The sequence below is a fragment of the Pongo pygmaeus genome, chromosome 22 (genome assembly GCF_028885625.2).
Source record: "Pongo pygmaeus isolate AG05252 chromosome 22, NHGRI_mPonPyg2-v2.0_pri, whole genome shotgun sequence".
Taxonomy (NCBI): domain Eukaryota; kingdom Metazoa; phylum Chordata; class Mammalia; order Primates; family Hominidae; genus Pongo; species Pongo pygmaeus.
The window spans coordinates 1,144,065-1,164,369 of NC_072395.2; positions in this window are offsets into that span (position 1 = coordinate 1,144,065).

A 20,305-nucleotide genomic window follows, 5' to 3' on the forward strand; every position below is an offset into this window, starting at 1 on the left:
ATAGTGGAAAAGGAAATAACTTCACAGAAAAACTAGACAGAAGCATTCTGAGTAACTTCCTGTGACTTGTGCATTCATCTCACAGAGTTGAATCTTTCTTTTGATTGAGCAGTTTGGAAACAGTCCTTTTGTAGAATCTGCAAGTGGATATTTGGAGCACTTTGCAGACTAAGTGGGAAGGGAAACATCTTCACATTAAAACTAGACAGAAGCATTCTGAGAAACTTCTTTGTGATGTGTGCATTCATATCACAGAGGTAAGCCTTTCTTTTGATTGAGCAGTTTGGAAACAGTCGTTTTGTGCTATATGCAAAGGGATATTTGTGAACCCATTGAGGCCTCTGGGGCAATAGGAAATATCTTCACATAAAAACTAGACAGAAACTTTCTGATAAACTTCTTTTTGATGTGTGCGTTCATCTCACAGAGTTGAACCTTTCTTTTGATCGAGAAGCTTGAAACACTCTTATAGAATCTGCAAGTGGAAAATTGGTGCGCTTTGCAGCCTATACTTGAAAAGGAAATATGTTCACGTCAAAACTACACAGAAGCATTCTGCGAAACTTCTTTGTGATGTGTGCATTCACCCCACAGAGTTGAGCCTTTCTTTAATTTGAGCAGTTTTGAATCCATCACTTTCTGGAATCTGCAAATGGATACTTTGGAGCCCTTTGTGGCCTCTAGGGAAACTGAAAATAATTTCACATAGAAACTAGACAGAAACTTTCTGAGAAATTTGCTTGTGATGTGTGCCTTCTTCTTACAGAGCTGAAACTTTCTTTTGATTGAGCAGTTTGGAAACAGTCTTTTCGTAGAATCCATAATTGTATATTTGGAGTGCTTTGCAGCCTCTGGTGGAAAAGGAAATATCGTCACATAAAAACTAGAGTGAAGCATTCTGAGAAACTTCTTTGAGATGTGTGCATTCAACTCACAGAGTTTAACCTATCTTTTGATTGAGCAGTTTGGAAACTTTCTTTTTGTAGCATCTACAAATGTATATTTGGAGCACTTAGAGGCCTATATTTGAAAACGAAATATCTTCACATAAAAACTAGACAGAAGCATTCTGAGAAACTTCTGAGTGATGTGTGCATTCATCTGGGAGAGTTGAACCACTCTTTTGTTTGAGCAGTTTGGAAACAGTTTTTTTCTAATATCTGCATGTGGATATTTTGAGAACTGTGCAGCCAATGGCAGAAAAGGAAATATCTTCACACAAAAACTAGACAGAAGCATTCTGAGAAACTTCTTTGTGATGTGTACATTCATCTCAAAGAGTTGAACCTTTCTTTTCATTGAACAGTTTTGAAACACTCTTTTTGTAGAATCTGCAAGTGGATATTTGGAGAGCTTTGGCGCCTAAAGTGGAAAAGGTAATATCTTCACATGAAACCTAGACAGAAGCATTCTGAGAAACTTCTTTCTTATGTGTGCATTAAATTCACAGAGTTAAAACTTTCTTTGGATTGAGCAGTTTTGAAACACACTTTTTGTAGAATCTGCAATGGATATTTGGAGCGCTTTGAGGCCTAAGGTGGAAAAGAAAATATCTTCCCTTAAAAACTAGACAGAAGCATTCTGAGAAAATTCTTTGTGATGTGTGCATTTAACTCACAGAGTTGAACCTTACCACTGATTAAGCAGTTTGGAAACAAGATTTTTGTAGAATCTGCAATTGGATACTTGGAGCACTTCGAGGCCTTTTGTGGAAAAGGAAATATCTTCATGTAAAAACTACAGAGAAGCATTATGAGAAAATTCTTTGTAATGTGTGTATTCAACTCTCAAAGTTGAAACTTTCTTTTGACTGAGCAGTTTGGAAATAGTATTTCTGTGGCATCTGAAAATGTATATTTGGAGCACTTTGAGGCTTATGGTGGAAAAGGAAATACCTTCACATAAAAACTAGACAGAAGTATTCTGAGAAACTTCTTTGTGATATGTGCATTGACCTTACATAGTTAAACTTTTCTTTTGATTGAGCAGTTTTGAAACAATCTTTTTGCAGAATCTGCAAGTGGATATTTGGAGCACTTTTTTGGCCTCTAGTGGAAAAGGAAATATCTTCACATAAAAACTAGACATAAGCATTATGAGATACTTCTTTGGGATGTGTGCATTCACCTCACAGAGTTGAACGTTTCTTTTCATTGAGCAGTTTTGAAACCCCTTTTTATGGAATCTGCAAGTGGATATTTGGAACGCTTTGCAGCCTCTACTGGAAAAGGAAATATCTTCACAGAAAAACTAGACAGAAGCCTTCTGAGAACCTTCTTTTTGATGGGTGCATTCACCTCCCTGAGTTGAAAGTTTCTTTTGATTCAGCAATTTTGAAACACTCTTTTTGTAGAATCTGCAATTGGATTTTTTAGTGCTTTGAGGCCTACATTCGAAAGGAAGTATCTTCACATTAAAACTTGACAGAAGAATTCTGAGAAAGTTCATTGTGATGTATGCATTCCTCTCACAGAATTGAACATTTTTTTTGATTGAGCAGTTTTGAAACACTCTTTTTGTAGAATCTGCAAGTAGATATTTGGAATGCTTTGAGGCCTATGGTGGAAAAGGTAATACCTTAATATAAAAATTAGACAGAAGCATTCTGAGAAACTTCTTTGTGATGTTTGCATTCATCTCAAATAGTTGAACCCTTCTTTTCATTCAGCAGTTTTGAAACATTCTTTTTGTAGAATCTGCAAGTGGATATTTGGAGCGATTTGTGGCCTACAATGGAAAAGGAAATATCTTCACATAAAAACTACACAGAAGCATTCTGAGTAATTTCTTTGTGATGTGTGCATTCAACTCACAGAGTTGAACAACTCTTTTGTCTGAGCAGTTTGGAAAGAGTCTTTTTGTAGTATCTGCAAATTGATATTTGGAGAACTTTAAGGCCTACGGTGGAAAAGGAAACATCTTCACATAAAAATTAGACACAGAAGCATGCTGAGAAACTTCTTGGTGTTTTGTGCATTTACCTCACAGGGTTGAAAATTTCTTTTGATTGAGCATTTTTGAAACACTCTTTTTGTAGTATCTGCAAGTGGATATTTTGAGCATTTGGTTGCCTCTAGTGGAAAAGGAAACATCTTCAAATAAAAACTAGACAGAAGCATTCTGAGAAACTTCTTTGTGATGTGTGCATTCACCTCACAGAGTTGAACCCTTCTGTTGATTGAGCAGTTTTGAAACACACTTTTTGTAGAATCTGCAAGTGGATGTTTGGTGCGCTTTGGGGCCTATGGTGGTATAGGGAATATATTCACATAAAAACTAGACAGAAGCAATCTGAGAAACTTCTTTGTGCTGTGTGCATTCAACTCACAGAGTTGAACTTTTCTTTTGATTGAGAAATTTTGAAACACTCTTTGTAGAATCTGAAATTGGATATTTGGAGTGCTTTGCGGACTCTAGTGAAAAAGGAAATATCTTCACATAAAAACTCGACAGAAACATTCTGAGAAACTACTTTGTGATGTGTGCATTCAACTCACAGAGTTGAAGCTTTCTTTTGATTGAGCAGTTTTGAAACACTCTTTTTGATGAATCTGCAATTGGATATTTAGAGCACTTTATGGCCTATGGTGGAAAAGGAAATTTCTTCACATAAAAACTAGACAGAAGCTTTCTGAGAAACTTCTTTGTGATGTGGGCATTCAACTCACAGAGTTGAATCTTTCCTTTGATTGAGCAGTTTGGAAATGTCTATCTGTAGAATCTGTAATTCTATCTGTAGAATCTATTTGTGAATTCTTTGAGGCTTATGGTGAAAAAGGAAATATCTTCAAATAAAAACTAGACAGAAGGTTTCTGATAAACTTCTTTGTTATGTGTGCATTCATCAAAGAGAGTTGCACCTTTCTTTTGATTGAGCAGTTTTTAAACAGTCTTTTTGGAGTATCTGCCAAAGGATATTTATGGGTAGTTTGAGTCCCATGGTGAGAAAGGAAATATATTCACAGAAAAGTAGACAGAAGTTTCTGAGAAACTTATTTGTGATGTGTGCATTCATCTCACAGGTTTGAACCTTTCTTTTGATTGAGCAGTTTGGAAACAATGTTTTTGTAGAATCTGCAAAGTGATATTAGTGATCCATTTTTGGCCTACGGTGAAAAAGGAAATGTCTTCACATAAAAACTAGACAAAAGCTTTCTGAGAAACTTCTTTGTGATGTATGCATTCATCTCACAGAGTGCAACCTTTCTTCTGATTGAGCAGTTTGGAAACAGGCTTTTTGAAGAATCTGCAGAGTTATATATGTAGGACGTTTGACACCTATGGTGAAAAATGAAATGTCTTCATATAAAAACTAGACAGAATCTTTCTGGGAATCCTCTTTGTGATGTGTGCGTTCATCACACAGAGTTGAAACTTTCTTTTGATTGAGCAGTTTTTAAATAGTCTTTTTGTAGATTCTGCCAAGGGATATTTATGAGCCCTTTCAGGCTTATTGTGAAAAAGGAAATATCCACTAATAAAATTTGGACAGAATCTTTGTGTGAAACTTCTTTGTGATGGGTGCATTCATCTCACAGGTTTGAACCTTTCTTTTGATTGAGCATTTTGGAAACAGTCTTTTGGTAGAATCTGCAAAGTGATATTTCTGGGCACTTTGAGGTATATGGTGAAAAAGGAAATACATGCACATGAAAACTTAACAGAATCTTTCTGAGAAACTTATTTTTGATCTATGCATTCGTCTCATGGATTTGAAGCTTCCTTTTGATTCAGAATTTTGGAAGCAGTATTTTTATAGAATCTGCATAGGGATATTTGTGAAAATGTTGAGGCATATGGTGAAAAAGGTAATATATTCACATAAAAACTATAGAGAAGCATTCTGAGAAACTTCTTTGTGATGTGTGTATTCATCTCATGGAGTTGAACCTGTGTTTTGATAGAGCAGTTTGGAAACAGTCTCTTTGGAGAATTTGTAAAGGTCTATTTGTGAGTGGTTTGAGGCCTAAGGTGAAAAAGGAAATATCCACAAATAAAATCTAGACTGAAGCTTTATGTGAAACTTCTTTGTGATGTGTGCATTCATCTCACAGAGTTGAATCTTTGTTTTGACTGAGCAGTTTGGGAGCTGTCTTTTTGTATAATCTGCAAAGTGATATTTGTGAACAATTTGAGGTTTATGGTGAAAAAGGAAACATCTTCACACAAAAAAAACTAGACAGAAACAGTCTGAGAAACTTCTTTGTGATGTGTGCATTAATCTCACAGAGTTGAAAATTCCTTTTCATTGATCAGATTGGAAGCATTCTTTTTGTAGAATCTGCATAGGGATATTTGTGAACCCTTTGAGGCCTATGGTGAAAAAGGAAATATCTTCATGTAAAAACTAGAGAGAAGCATTCTGAGAAACTTTGTCATGTTGTGTGCTTTCATCTCACAGAGTTGAAACTTTCTTTTCTTTCTTTTTTGTTTTTTGAGATGGAGTCTCACTCTTTCAGTCAGGCTGCAGTGCAGTAGTGCTATCTCGGCTCACTGCAAGCTCCACCTTCTGGGTTCATGCCATTCTCCTGCCTCAGCCTTCCGAGTAGCTGGTACTACAGGCACCCATCACCACGCCTGGCTAACTTTGTATTTTTAGTAGAGACGGGGTTTCACTGTGTTAGCCTGGATGGTCTCAATCTCCTGACCTCATGATCCACCTGCCTCAGCCTCCCAAAGTGCTGGGATTACAGGCCTGAGCCACCACACCTGGCCGAACCTTTCTTTTCATTGAACAGTTTGGAAACAGTCTTTATGTAGAATCTGCACAGGGACATTGTGAGCAATTTGAGGCCTATTGTGAAAAAGGAAATATCTTCACATAAAAAATAGACAGAAGCATTCTGAGAAACTTATTTGTGATGTGTGCATTCAGTTCACACTGCTGAACCCCTCTTTAGATTGAGCAGTTTGGAAACAGTGTCTTTGTAGAATCTGCAAAGTGATATCTGTGAGCCTTTTGAGGCCTATGGTGAAAAAGGAAATATCCACAAATAATATCTAGACAGAAGCTCTCTGAGAAACTTCTTTGTGATGTGTGCATTCATCTCACAGACTTGAATCTTCCTTTTGATTGAGTAGTTTGGAAACAGTCTTTTTGTAGAATCTGCATAGAGATATGTGTGAGCCCATTGAGGTCTATGTTGAAAAAGGAATTATCTTCACATAAAAACTAGACAGAAGCTTTCTGAGAAACTTCTTTGTGATGTGTGTGTTCATCTCACAGAGTTGAACCTCTCTTTTGATTGAGTAGTTTGGAAACAATCTTTTTTAGAAACTGCAAGGAATATTTGTGAGCAGTTTGAAACCTATGGTGAAAAAGGAATTATCCACAAATAAAATCTAAACAGAAGCTTTCTGAGAAACTTCTTTGTGATGTGTGCATTCATCTCACATAGTTGAACTTTTGTTTTGATTGAGCAGTTTTTAAACAATCTTTTTGTACAATCTACAAAGTGGTATCTGTGAATGCTTTCAGGCTTATGGTGAAAAAGGAAATATATTCACCTAAACCTATGAAGAAGCTTTCTGCGAAACTTTTTTAGGATGTGTGCATTCATCTCACAGAGTTCAACATTTGTTTTGATCACCAGTTCAAAAACAGTCTTTTTGAAGAATCTGTAAGGAGACATTTTTGAGCTCTTTGAGGCCTGTGGTGAAAAAGGAAATATCTTTACATAAAAACTATACAGAAGCTTCCTTAGAAACTTCTGTGAGATGTGTGCATTCATCTCACAGAGTTGAAACTTTGTGTTCATTGAATAGTTTGGAAAAAGTCTTTTTGTAGAATCTGTAAAGGGATATTTGAAGGCGTTTTGAGGCATATGGTGAAAAAGGAAATATCTTCACATAAAAACTATACAGAAACTTTCTGAGAAACTTCCTTGTGATGTGTGAATTCATCTCACAGAGTTAAAACTTTCTTTCAACTTATCGGGTTGGAAACAGTCTTTTTGTAGAATATGCAAGGGTATATTTATGAGTGGTTTGAAGTCTGCAGTGAAAAGGGAAATATCTTCACATAAAACCTAGACAGAAGCATTCTGAGAAACTTCTTTGTGATGTGTGCATTCATTTCAGAGAGTTGAATCTTTCTTTTCACTGGGCAGTTTCAAAACCGTCTTTTTGTAGAATCTGCAAAGCGATATGTTTCAGCAGTTTGAGTCCTATGGTGAAAAAGGAAATATCAAAAAATAAAATGTAGACAGCAGCTTTCTGAAAGACTTTTCTGTGATGTGTGCAGTCATCTCACAGGGTTGAAATTTTCTTTTGATTGAGCAGTTTGGAAACAGCCTTTTCATAGAACCTGAAAAGTTATATTTGTGAATGCTTTGAGGCTTATGGTGAAAAAGGAAATATCTTCACATAAAAACTAGACTCATGTTTTCTGGGAAACTTCTTTGTGATGGCTGTATGCATCTCAAAGAGTTCAATCTTTCTTTTGGTTGAGCAGCTTGATAACAGTCTTTTTGGAGAATCTGCAAAGGATGTTTATGAGCGGTTTGAGGCATGTGGTGAAAAAGGAAATATCTTCATATAAAATCTAGACAGAAGCATTCTGAGAAACCACTTTGTGATGTGTGCATTCATCTCACAGAGTTGAATTTTCTTTCATTGAGTAGTTTGGAAACAGTCTTTTTGTAGAATATGCAAAGGAATATTTGTGAGCTTATTGAGGCCTATTGTGAAAAAGGAAATATCCACAAATAAAATCTGGACAGAAGCCTTCTGAGAAACTTCTTTGTGATGTGTGCATTCATCACGCAGAGTTGAACCTTTCTTTTGATTAAGCTGTTTGGAAACAGTCTTTTCATAGAATCTGCAAAGGAAAACTTGTGAACGCTTTGAGGCTTATGGTGAAAAAGAAGTATCTTCACATAAAAACTAGACAGAAACGTTCTGAGAAACTTGTTTGTAATGTGTGCATGCATCTCACACAGCTGAACTTTCGTTTGATTGAGGAGTTTGCAATCAATCCTTTTGTAGAATCTGCAAAGGGTTATTTATGAGCAGTTTAAGGCCTGTGGTGAAAAAGGGAGTATCAACAAATAAGAACTAGACAGAAACTTTCTGAGAAACTTCTCTGTGATGTGTGCATTCATCTCACAGAGTAGAAAGCTTTCTTTGATTGAGCAGTTTGGAAACAATCTTTTTGTAGAATCTGCAAAGGGATATATGTGGGTGGTTTCAGGTCTATGGTGAAAATGGAAATATCTTCACATAAAAACTAGACAGAAGCTTTCTGAGAAAATTCTTTGTGATGTGCTCATTCATCTCACAGATTTGAAGTCTTCTTTTCATTGACCAGTTTGGATAGAGTCTTTTTGTCAAATCTGCTTTGCGATATTTCTGAGCCCTTTGAAGCCTATGGTGAAAAAAGAAATATCTTCACACAAAAACTAGAAAGAAGCTTTCTGAGAAACTTCGTTGTGATGTGCACATTCTTCCCAAAGAGCTGAACCTGTCTTTGGATTGAGCAGTTTGGAAACAGTCCTTTTGTAGAATGTACAAAGAGGTATTTGGGATACCTTTTTGACCTATGGTGAAAAAGGAAATATCTTCACATAAAAACTAGACAGAAGCATTCTGAGAAACTTCTTTTTGATGTGTGCATTCTTCTCACAGTGTTGAACCTTTCTTTAGATAGAGCATGTTGGAAAATATCTTTTTGTAGAATCTGCAAAGTGATAATTTGAATACTTTGAGACTTATGGTGAAAAAGGAAGTATCTTCACATAAAAACTGGATGGAAGCTTTCTGAGAAACTTCTTTGTGATGTATGCATTCATCTCAAAGAGTTGAAACTTTATTTAGGTTGAGCAGTTTGGGAACAGTCTTTTTGTAAAATCTGTAAAGGGACATTTTTGAGGGCTTTGAGGCCTATATTGAAAAAGCAAACATCTTCAAATAAAAACTAGACAGAAGCTTTCTGAGAAACTTCTTTGTTATGTGTGCATTCGCCTTACAGAGTTGAACCTTTCTTTTGATTGAGTAGTTTGGAAACAGTCTTCTTGTAGAATCTGCAAAGGGTTATTTATGAGTGGTTTGAGGCCTATGGTGAAAAAGGGAGTATCCACAAATAAAAACTAGACAGAAACTTTCTGAGAAACTTCTCTGTGATGTGTGCTTTCATCTCACAGAGTGGAGGTTTTCTTTAAGCCGTTTGGAAACAGTCTTTTTGTAGAATCTGCAAAGGGATATATGTAGGCGGTTTGAGGTCTATGGTGCAAATGGAAATATCTTGACATAAAAACTAACTGCTCAATGGGAAGAAACTTTTACTTCTGTGTGATGAATGCACACGTCACAAAGGAGTTACTCAGAAAATTTCTTTCTACTTTTTATGTGAAGATATTTCCTTTTTCACCATATGCCTCAATGCGCTCCCAGATATCCCTTTGCAATATCTATGAAAAGACTGTTTCCAAACTGCTCAATAAACAGAATGGTTCAACCCCGTGAGACGAATGTACACATCACAAAGAAGTTTCTCATAAAACTTCCTTCTCGTTTTTATGTGAAGATATTTCCTTTTTGAACATAGGTCTCAACGGACTCCCAAATATACCTTTGCAGAATCTACAAAAAGACTGTTTCCAAACTGCTCAATCAAAAGAAATATTCAACTCTCTGTGATGAATGCACACATCAGAAAGTAGTTTCTCAGCAAGTTTCTCACTAGTTTTTATGTGAAGATAGTTCCTTTTTCAATCTGGGTCTCAAAACACTCAAAAATATCCCTTTGTAGATTCTAGAATAACAGTGTTTACAAACTGCTTAATGAAAAGAAACGTTTACCTCTGTGAGATGAATACACATATCTTAAAACAGCTTCTCAGAATGCTTCTTTCTAGTTTTTTATGTGAAGATACTTCCTTTTTCACCATAGGCCTCAACACACTCCTAAATATCCCTTTGCAGATTGTACAAAAAGACTGTTTCTGAATTGCTCAATCCAAAGAATGTTTCAACTCTGTGAGATGAATGCACACATCACAAAGAAGTTTCTCAGAAACTTTCTTTATAATTTTTCTGTGAAAATATTTCCTTTTTCACCATAGGCCTCAAAGCCCTCACAAATATCCCTTTGCAGATTCTACAAAAAGACTGTTTCCAAACTGCTCAATAAAAGGAATTATTGAACACTGTGAGATGAATGCACACATCTCAAAGAAGTTTCTCAGAAACCTTCAGTCTAGTTTTTATGTGAATATATTTCCTTTATCACCATAGGCCTCAAATTGCTCCAAATATCCATTTGCAGATTCTACAAAAAGACTGTTTCTAAAATGCTCAATCAAAACAAAGGTTCAACTCTGTGTGATGAATGCACACATCACAAAGAAGTTTCTCAGAACGCTTCTGTCTAGATTTTATGTGAAGATGCTTGCTTTTTCACCATAGGCTTCAAAGTGCTCACAAATATCCCTTTACAGATTCTACAAAAATACTTTTTCCAAATTGCTCAATCAAAAGAAAGGTTCAACTCTGTGAGATGTATGCACACCACAAAGAGGTTTCTCTGAAAGCATTCTCTAGTTTTTATGTGAAGATATTTCCTTTTTCACCATAGGCCTCAAAACGTTCACAAATATCCCTTTGCAGATTCTACAAAAAGACTCTTTACACACTGCTCAATCAAAAGAATGTTTCAACTCTGTGAGATAAATGCTCACATTGCCAGGATGTTTCTCAGAAAGCTTCTGTGTAGTTTTTATGTGAAGATATTTCTTTTTCACCATACACTTCAAAGGGCTCACAAATATCCCTTTGCAGATTTTACAATAAAAGAGTTTCCAATCTTCTCAATGAAAAGAGACAGACACATCTGGGAGATGAATGCACATATCACAAAGCAGTTTCTCAGAAGCATTCTGTCTAGTTTTCATGTGAAGGTATTTCCTTTTTCACCACTGGACGCAAAGCACTCAAAATTGTCCCTTTGCAGATTCTACAAAAAGTCTGTTTCCACACTCCTCATCAAAAGAAAAGTTCTACTCTGTGAGATGAATGCACACATCAAAAAGAAGTTTCTCAGAAAGCTTCTATTAAGTTTTTATGTGAATGTTTCCTTTTTCACCATGAGCCTCAAATTGTTCACAAATATACACTTGAAGAATATTAAAAAAGACTGTTTCCAAACTCCTCAATCAAAAGAAAGTTTGAACTGTGTGAGATGAATGCACACATCACAAAGAAGTTTCTCAGAAACCTTCTTTATAGTTTTTCTGCAAAGATATTTCCTTTTTCACCATAGGCCTCAAAGCCCTCACAAATATCTCTTTGCAGATTCTACAAAAAGACTGTTTCCAAACTGCTCAATAAAAAGAATTATTGAACTTTGTGAGATGAATGCACATATCTCAAAGAAGTTTCTCAGAAACCTTCAGTCTAGTTTTTATATGAATATATTTCCTTTTTCACCATAGGCCTGAGAGTGCTCCAAATATCCGTTTACAGGTTCTACAAAAAGACTGTTTCCAAACGGCTCAATGAAAAGAAAGTTTCAACCCTGTGAGATGAATGCACAAATCACTAAGAAGTTTTGCAGGAGGATTCTGTCTAATTTTTATATGAAGACGTTTCCTTTTTCACCATAGGCCTCCATCTGCTCACAAATATCCCTTAGCAGATTCTACAAGAACAGAATTTCCGGACTGATCAAAGAAAACAAACGTTTTCCTCTGCGAGATGAATGCACACATCAGAAAACTGTTTCTCAGAAACCTTCTTTATACTTTTTATGTGATGATATTTCTTTTTTCTGCCTAGGACTCAAAGCGCTCAAAAATATCCCTTTGCAGATTCTACAAAAAGATTGTTTCCAAATGCTTCCATAAAAAAAAAGTTCAACTCTGTGAGATGAATGCATATATCACAAAGAAGTTTCTCATAAACCTTCTTTACAGTTTTTATGTGAAGATATTTCCTTTTTCAGCATAGGCCTCAAAGTGCTCAGCAATATCCCTTTGCAGATTCTGCAAAAAGACTGCTTCCAAACTGCTCAATCAAATAAATGCTTGAACTCTGTGAGATAGATGCACACATCACAAAGAGGTTTCTCACGGGTCTTCTGTCCATTTTTTATGTAAAGATATTTCCTTTTTCACCATAGCACTCAAAGTCCTGACAAATATCCCTTGCAGATTCTACAAAAAGACTGTTTCCAGATTGCTCAATCAAAAGAATGGTTCAACTCTGTGAGATGATTGCACACATCACAAAGAAGCCACTAAGAAAGTTTCTGTCTAGTTTTTATGTGAAGATATTTCCTTTTTCACCATAGGCCTCAATGCACTCACAAATGTTCCTTTGAAGATTCTACAAGAACAGTTTCCAGACTGATCAGAGAAAACAAACTTTTACCTTTGTGAGATCAATGCCCACATCACAAAGCTGTTTCTAAGAAACCTTCTTTATAACTTTTATATGAATATATTTCCTTTTTCACCATTGGCCTCAAAGCACTCATAAATATCCCTTTGCAGATTCGACAAACAGACCATTTCCATACTGCTCAATCAAAAGTAAGTTTCATCTTTGTGAGATGAATGCCCACATCACAAAGAGGTTTCTCAGAAAGCCTCTCTCTAATTTTTATGTGAAGATATTTCCTTTTTCACCATAGGCCTCAAAGCACTCACAAATATCCCTTTGCAGACTCTACAAGAACAGTTTCCAGACTGACCAGAGAAAAGACACGTTTACCTCTGTGAGATGAATGCATACATCACAAAGCTGTTTCTGAGAAACCTTGTTTATACTTTTTATGTGTATATATTTCCTTTTTCACCATAGGCCTCAAAGCACTCTTAAATATCCCTTTGCAGATTCTACAAAAAGACTGTTTCCAAACTGTTCAATCAAAAGAATGGTTGAACTCTATGAGATGAATGCATACATCACAAAGAAATTTCTTGGAAAGCTTCTGTCTAGTTTTTATGTGAAGATATTTCCTATTTCATCATAGGCCTCAAAGCTCTCAAGAATATGCCTTTCCAGATTCTACTAAAATACTGTTTCCAAATTGCTCAATCCAAAGAAAGGTTCAAATCTGTGAGCTGAATGCACACACCACAAAGAGGTTTCTCAGAAAGGTTTTCTCTAGTTTTCATGTGAAAATATTTCCTTTTTCAGCATAGGCTTCAAAGTATTACGAATATCCCTTTGCAGATTCTACCAAAATACTGTTTACAAACTGCTCAATCAAAAGAATGTCTCAACTCTGTGAGATGAATTCTTGCATCTCCAAGATGTTTCACAGAAAGCTTCTGTCTAGTTTTTACATGAAGATAATTACTTTTTCACCATACACCTCAAAGCACTGACAAATATCCCTTTGCAGATTTTACAAGAACAGAATCTGCTCAATGAAGAGAAATGGTTACCTCTGTGAGATGAAAGCACCTATCACAAAGCAGTTTCTCAGAAATATTCTGTCTAGTATTTATGTAAAGATAATTCCTTTTTAAACATATGACACAAAGTGCTAACTAATACCCCTTTGGAAATTCTACAAAATACTCTTTCCAAACTGCTCACCAAAAGAATGGTTCACCTCTGTGGAATGAATGCATATATCAAAAAGATGTTTCTCAGAAAGCTTCTATCTTGTTTTTATGTGAATGTGTTTCCTTTTTCACCATGGGCCTCAAAGTGCTCAAAAATATCCCTTTGCAGATCCTAAAAAAAGACTTTCCAAACTGCTGAGTCAAAGAAATGGTTCCACTCTGTGAGATGAATGCACACATCACAAAGAAGTTGTTCACAAACCTTCTTTACAGTTTTTATATGAAGATATTTCCCTTTAACCATAGACCTCAAAGGGCTCAGAAATATACTTTGCAGATCCTACAAAAAGACGGTTTCCCAACTGCTCAAGCAAAATAATCGTTGAACTCTGTGAGATGAATGCATACATCACAAAGAAGTTTCTCAAATTCTTTAGTCTAGTTTTTATGTGAAGATATTTTCTCTTTCACCATAGGCCTTAAAGAGCTCAGAAATATCTCTTTAAATGTTCCACAAAAAGACGTTTCCAAACTGCTCAATCAAAAGAAAGTTTCAGTTCTGTAAGATGAATGCACACATCACCAAGAAGTTTCTCAGTAGGCTTCTGTCTAGTTTTTATGTGAAGACAATTCCTTTTTCAACCTGGGGTTCTATGCACTCACAAATATCCCTTAGCAGATTCTAAAACAACAGAGTTTCCCAACTGATCAAAGAAAAGAATCGTTTACCTCTGTGAGATGAACACAGACATCACAAAACAGTTTCTCAGAAACCTTCTTTATACTTTTCTGTGAAGATACTTCTTTTTCTGCATAGGCCTCAAAATGCTCACAAATATCAGTTTGCAGATTCTGCAAATATACCGTTTCCAAACTGTTGAATCAAAAAAGAGTTTCAACTCTGTGAGATGAATGCACATATCACAAAGAAGTATCTCAGAAACTTTATACTTTGTATGTGAAGATATTTCCTTTGTCAACACAGGCCTCAAAGTGCCCAAAAATACCCTTTTTCAGATTTTACAAGAACAGAGTTTCCAGACTGATCAGACAAAAGAAACCACTTACCTCTGTGAGATGAATTCACACATCACAAGGCTGTTTTTAGGAGACCTGCTTTACAGTTCTTTTTTTTTTTTTTTTTTTTATTGTAATTATTATTATTATTATTATTATTATACTTTAGGTTTTATGGTACATGTGCCCAATGTGCAGTAAGTTACATATGTATACATGTGCCATGCTGGTGCACTGCACCCACCAACTCGTCATCTAGCATTAGGTATATCTCCCAATGTTATCCCTCCCCCCTCCCCCCAACCCACAACAGTCCCTGAAGTGTGATGTTCCCCTTCCTGTGTCCATGTGTTCTCATTGTTCAATTCCCACCTATGAGTGAGAATATGCGGTGTTTGGTTTTTTGTTCTTGCGATAGTTTACTGAGAATGATGATTTCCAATTTCATCCATGTCCCTACAAAGGACATGAACTCATCATTTCTTATGGCTGCATAGTATTCCATGGTGTAGATGTGCCACATTTTCTTAATCCAGTCTATCATTGTTGGACATTTGGGTTGGTTCCAAGTCTTTGCTATTGTGAATAATGCGGCAATAAACATACGTGTGCATGTGTCTTTATAGCAGCATGATTTATAGTCCTTTGGGTATATACCCAGTAATGGGATGGCTGGGTCGAATGGAATTTCTAGTTCTAGATCCCTGAGGAATCGCCACACTGACTTCCACAAGGGTTGAACTAGTTTACAGTCCCACCAACAGTGTAAAAGTGTTCCTATTTCTCCACATCCTCTCCAGCACCTGTTGTTTCCTGACTTTTTAATGATCGCCATTCTAACTGGTGTGAGATGGTATCTCATTGTGGTTTTGATTTGCATTTCTCTGATGGCCAGTGATGGTGAGCATTTTTTCATGTGTCTTTTGGCTGCATAAATGTCTTCTTTTGAGAAGTGTCTGTTCATGTCCTTCGCCCACTTTTTGATGGGGTTGTTTGTTTTTTTCTTGTAAATTTGTTGGAGTTCATTGTAGATTCTGGATATTAGCCCTTTGTCAGATGAGTAGGTTGCGAAAATTTTCTCCCATTTTGTAGGTTGCCTGTTCACTCTGATGGTAGTTTCCTTTGCTGTGCAGAAGCTCTTTAGTTTAATTAGATCCCATTTGTCAATTTTGGCTTTTGTTGCCATTGCTTTTGGTGATTTAGACATGAAGTCCTTGCCCATGCCTATGTCCTGAATGGTATTGCCTAGGTTTTCTTCTAGGGTTTTTATGGTTTTAGGTCTAACATTTAAGTCTTTAATCCATCTTGAATTGATTTTTGTATAAGGTGTAAGGAAGGGATCCAGTTTCAGCTTTCTACATATGGCTAGCCAGTTTTCCCAGCACCATTTATTAAATAGGGAATCCTTTCCCCATTTCTTGTTTTTCTCAGGTTTGTCAAAGATCAGATGGTTGTAGATATGTGGCATTATTTCTGACGGCTCTGTTCTGTTCCATTGATCTATATCTCTGTTTTGGTACCAGTACCATGCTGTTTTGGTTACTGTAGCCTTGTAGTATAGTTTGAAGTCAGGTAGCGTGATGCCTCCAGCTTTGTTCTTTTGGCTTAGGATTGACTTGGCGATGCGGGCTCTTTTTTGGTTCCATATGAACTTTAAAGTAGTTTTTTCCAATTCTGTGAAGAAAGTCATTGGTAGCTTGATGGGGATGGCATTGAATCTGTAAATTACCTTGGGAAGGATGGCCATTTTCATGATATTGATTCTTCCTACCCATGAGCATGGAATGTTCTTCCATTTGTTTGTATCCTCTTTTATTTCCTTGAGCAGTGGTTTGTAGTTCTCCTTGAAGAGGTCTTTCACATCCCTTGTAAGTTGGATTCCTAGGTATTTTATTCTCTTTGAAGCAATTGTGAATGGGAGTTCACTCATGATTTGGCTCTCTGTTTGTCTGTTATTGATGTATAAGAATGCTTGTGATTTTTGCACATTGATTTTGTATCCTGAGACTTTGCTGAAGTTGCTTATCAGCTTAAGGAGATTTTGGGCTGAGACAATGGGGTTTTCTAGATACACTATCATGTCATCTGCAAACAGGGACAATTTGACTTCCTCTTTTCCTAATTGAATACCCTTGATTTCCTTCTCCTGCCTAATTGCCCTGGCCAGAACTTCCAACACTATGTTGAATAGAAGTGGCGAGAGAGGGCATCCCTGTCTTGTGCCAGTTTTCAAAGGGAATGCTTTCAGTTTTTGCCCATTCAGTATGATATTGGCTGTGGGTTTGTCATAAATAGCTCTTATTATTTTGAGATACGTCCCATCAATTCCTAATTTATTGAGAGTTTTTAGCATGAAGGGTTGTTGAATTTTGTCAAAGGCCTTTTCTGCATCTATTGAGATAATCATGTGGTTTTTGTCTTTGGTTCTGTTTATATGCTGGATTACATTTATTGATTTGCGTATATTGAACCAGCCTTGCATCCCAGGGATGAAGCCCACTTGATCATGGTGGATAAGCTTTTTGATGTGCTGCTGGATTCTGTTTGCCAGTATTTTATTGAGGATTTTTGCATCAATGTTCATCAAGGATATTGGTCTAAAATTCTCTTTTTTTGTTGTGTCTCTGCCAGGCTTTGGTATAAGGATGATGCTGGCCTCATAAAATGAGTTAGGGAGGATTCCCTCTTTTTCTATTGATTGGAATAGTTTCAGAAGGAATGGTACCAGCTCCTCCTTGTACCTCTGGTAGAATTCGGCTGTGAACCCATCTGGTCCTGGACTTTTTTTGGTTGGTAAGCTATTGATTATTGCCATAATTTCAGCTCCTGTTATTGGTCTATTCAGAGATTGAACTTCTTCTTGGTTTAGTCTTGGGAGGGTGTATGTGTTGAGGAATTTATCCATTTCTTCTAGATTTTCTAGTTTATTTGCATAGAGGTGTTTGTAATATTCTCTGATGGTAGTTTGTATTTCTGTGGGATCAGTGGTGATATCCCCTTTATCATTTTTTATTGTGAAGATATGTCCTTTTCCACCATTGGCCTCACAGCACTCCAAATATCCACTTGCAGATTCTACAAAAAGAGTGTTTCAAAACTGCTCAATCAAAGGAAAGTTTCAACTCTGTGAGATGAATGCAAACATCACAAAGAAGTTTCTCAGAATGCTTCTGTCTAATTTTTATGTTAAGGTATTTCATTTTCCACCATAGGCATCAAAGTGCTCCAAATACCCACATGCAGATACTACAAAAAGACTGTTTCCAAACTGCTTAATCAAAAGTATCATTCAACTCTCTGAGACGAATACACACATCACTAAGAAGTTTCTCAGAATGCTTCGGTCTAGTTTTTATATGAAGATATTTCCTTTTCAAAGATAGGCCTCAAATCGCCACTAATATCCACTTACAGATTCTACAAAAAGAGCATTTCAAAACTGGTCAATCAAAAGGAAGTTTGTACTCGGTGAGATGAATGCACACATCACAAAGAATTTTCTCAGAATGCTTCTGTCTAGTTTTTATGTGAAGATATTTCCTTTTCCACTCTAGGCCGCAAAGCGCTCCATATATCCACTTGCAGATTCTACAAAAAGAGTGTTTCAAAACTGCTCAATCAAAAGAAAGGATCAACTCTGTAAGTTGAATGCACACAACACAAAGAAGTTTCTCAGAATGCTTCTGTCCAGTTTTTATGGGGAGATATTTCCTTTTCCAACATAGGGCTAAAAGTGACACAAATATCCACTTGCAGATTCTACAAAAAGAGTTTTTCAAAACTGCTCAATCAGAAGAAAGGTTCAACTCTGTGAGATGAATGAACACATCACAAAGAATTTTCTTAGAAATTTTCTGTCTAATTTTTATGGAAGATATTTCTTTTTCAACATAGGCCTCAAAGCGTTACAAGTATCCACTTGCAGATTCTACAAAAATACTGTTTGCAAACTGCTAAATCAAAGGAAAGTTCAACTGTGTGAGAACAATGCACACATCACAAAGAAGGTTCTCAGAAAGCTTCTGTCTAGTTTTCACGTGAAGCCAGTTGCTATTTCACCCTTGGCTCAACGCCCTCCAAATATCTATTTGCAGACTCTACAAAAAGACTGTTTCCAAAATGATCAATCAAAAGACAGGTTCAATTCTGTGAGATGAAAGAACACATCACATAGAAGTTTCTCAGAAAGCTTCTGTCTGGTTTTTATATGAAGGTATTTCCTTTTTCACCATAGGCCTCAAACTGCTCACAAATATCCCTTTGCAGATACTACAAAAAGACAGTTTCCATACTGCTCAATGAAAAGAAAGGTTAAACTCTGTGAGATGAAAGCACACATCACAAAGAGGTTCCTCAGAATGCTTTTGTCTAGTGTTATGTGAAGAAGTTTCCTTTTTCACCATAGGCCTCAAAGCGCTCCAAATATCCATTTGCAGATTCTACGAAAGACTGTTTCCAAACTGCTCAATCAAAAGAGTGGTTCAACCCTTTGAGATGAATGCACACATCCCAAAGAAATTTCTCAGAAAACTTCTGTTTAGTTTTTATATGAAGACTTCCTTTTTCACCATGGGCCTCAAAGCACTCCAAATATCCACTTGCAGATTCTACAAAAAGAGTGTTTCCAATCTGCTCAATCAAAAGAAAGGTTCAACTCTGTGAGATGAAAGCACACATCACAAAGAAGTTTCTTAGAAACCTTATATCTAGTTTTTTGTGAAGATATTTCATATTTCAAAATAGGCCTCAATGGGCTCAGAAGTATACTCTTGCAGATGCTACAAAAAAGAGTGTTTCCAAACAACTCAATCAAAAGAAAAGTTTAACTCTGTGAGATGAATGCACACATTACAAAGAAGTTTCTCAGAATGCTTCTATCTGGTTTTTTTGAGAAGCCATTTCCTTTTCACTATAGACCTCAGTCTGCTCACAAATAGCCCTCTGCAGATACTAGAAAAAGACTCTTTCCAAATGCTCAATCAAAATAAAGGTTCAAATCTGGGAGATGAAAGCCCACGTCACAAGGAAGTTTCTCAGAAAGTTTCTGTCTAGTTTTTATGTGAAGATATTTCCTATTTCACCTTATGCCTCAAAGGGATCAAAAATATCCCTTTTCAGATTCTACAAAGAAACTGTTTCCGAACTGCTTCATCCAAAGAAACGTTCAACTCTATGAGATGAATACATACATAAAAAATTCGTTTCTCAGAATGCTTCTGTCTTGTTTTTATGTGAAGATATTACTTTTTAACCATAGGTCTCAAACCACAAACAAATATTCCTTTGCAGATTGCACAAAAAGTATGTTTCCACACTGCTCAATGAACAGAAAGGTTCAACTCAGTGAGATGAATGCAAACATCACAAAGAGTTTTCTCAAAATGCTTCTGTCTAGGTTTTATGTGAAGATATTTACTTTCTCACCATAGGCTTCAAACTGCTCACATATATCGCTTTGCAGATTCTACAAAATGACTTGTTGCCAAACTGCTCAATGAAAAGGAAGATCCAAATCTGAGAAGAAAGCACGCGTCACAAAGAAGTTTCTCAGAAAGATTCTGTCTAGTTTTTATGTGCAGATCCATTTCCAGGTTCTACAAAAAGAGCATTTCCAAACTGCTCAATCAAAAGAGAGTTTCAACACTGTGAGATGAAAGCACACAGCACAAAGAAGTTTTTTGGAAAGCTTCCATCTAGTTTTTATGAGAAGACGTTTCCTATTTCACCATAGACCTCAATGGGCTCACAAATATCCCTTTGCAGATTCTACAAAAGGA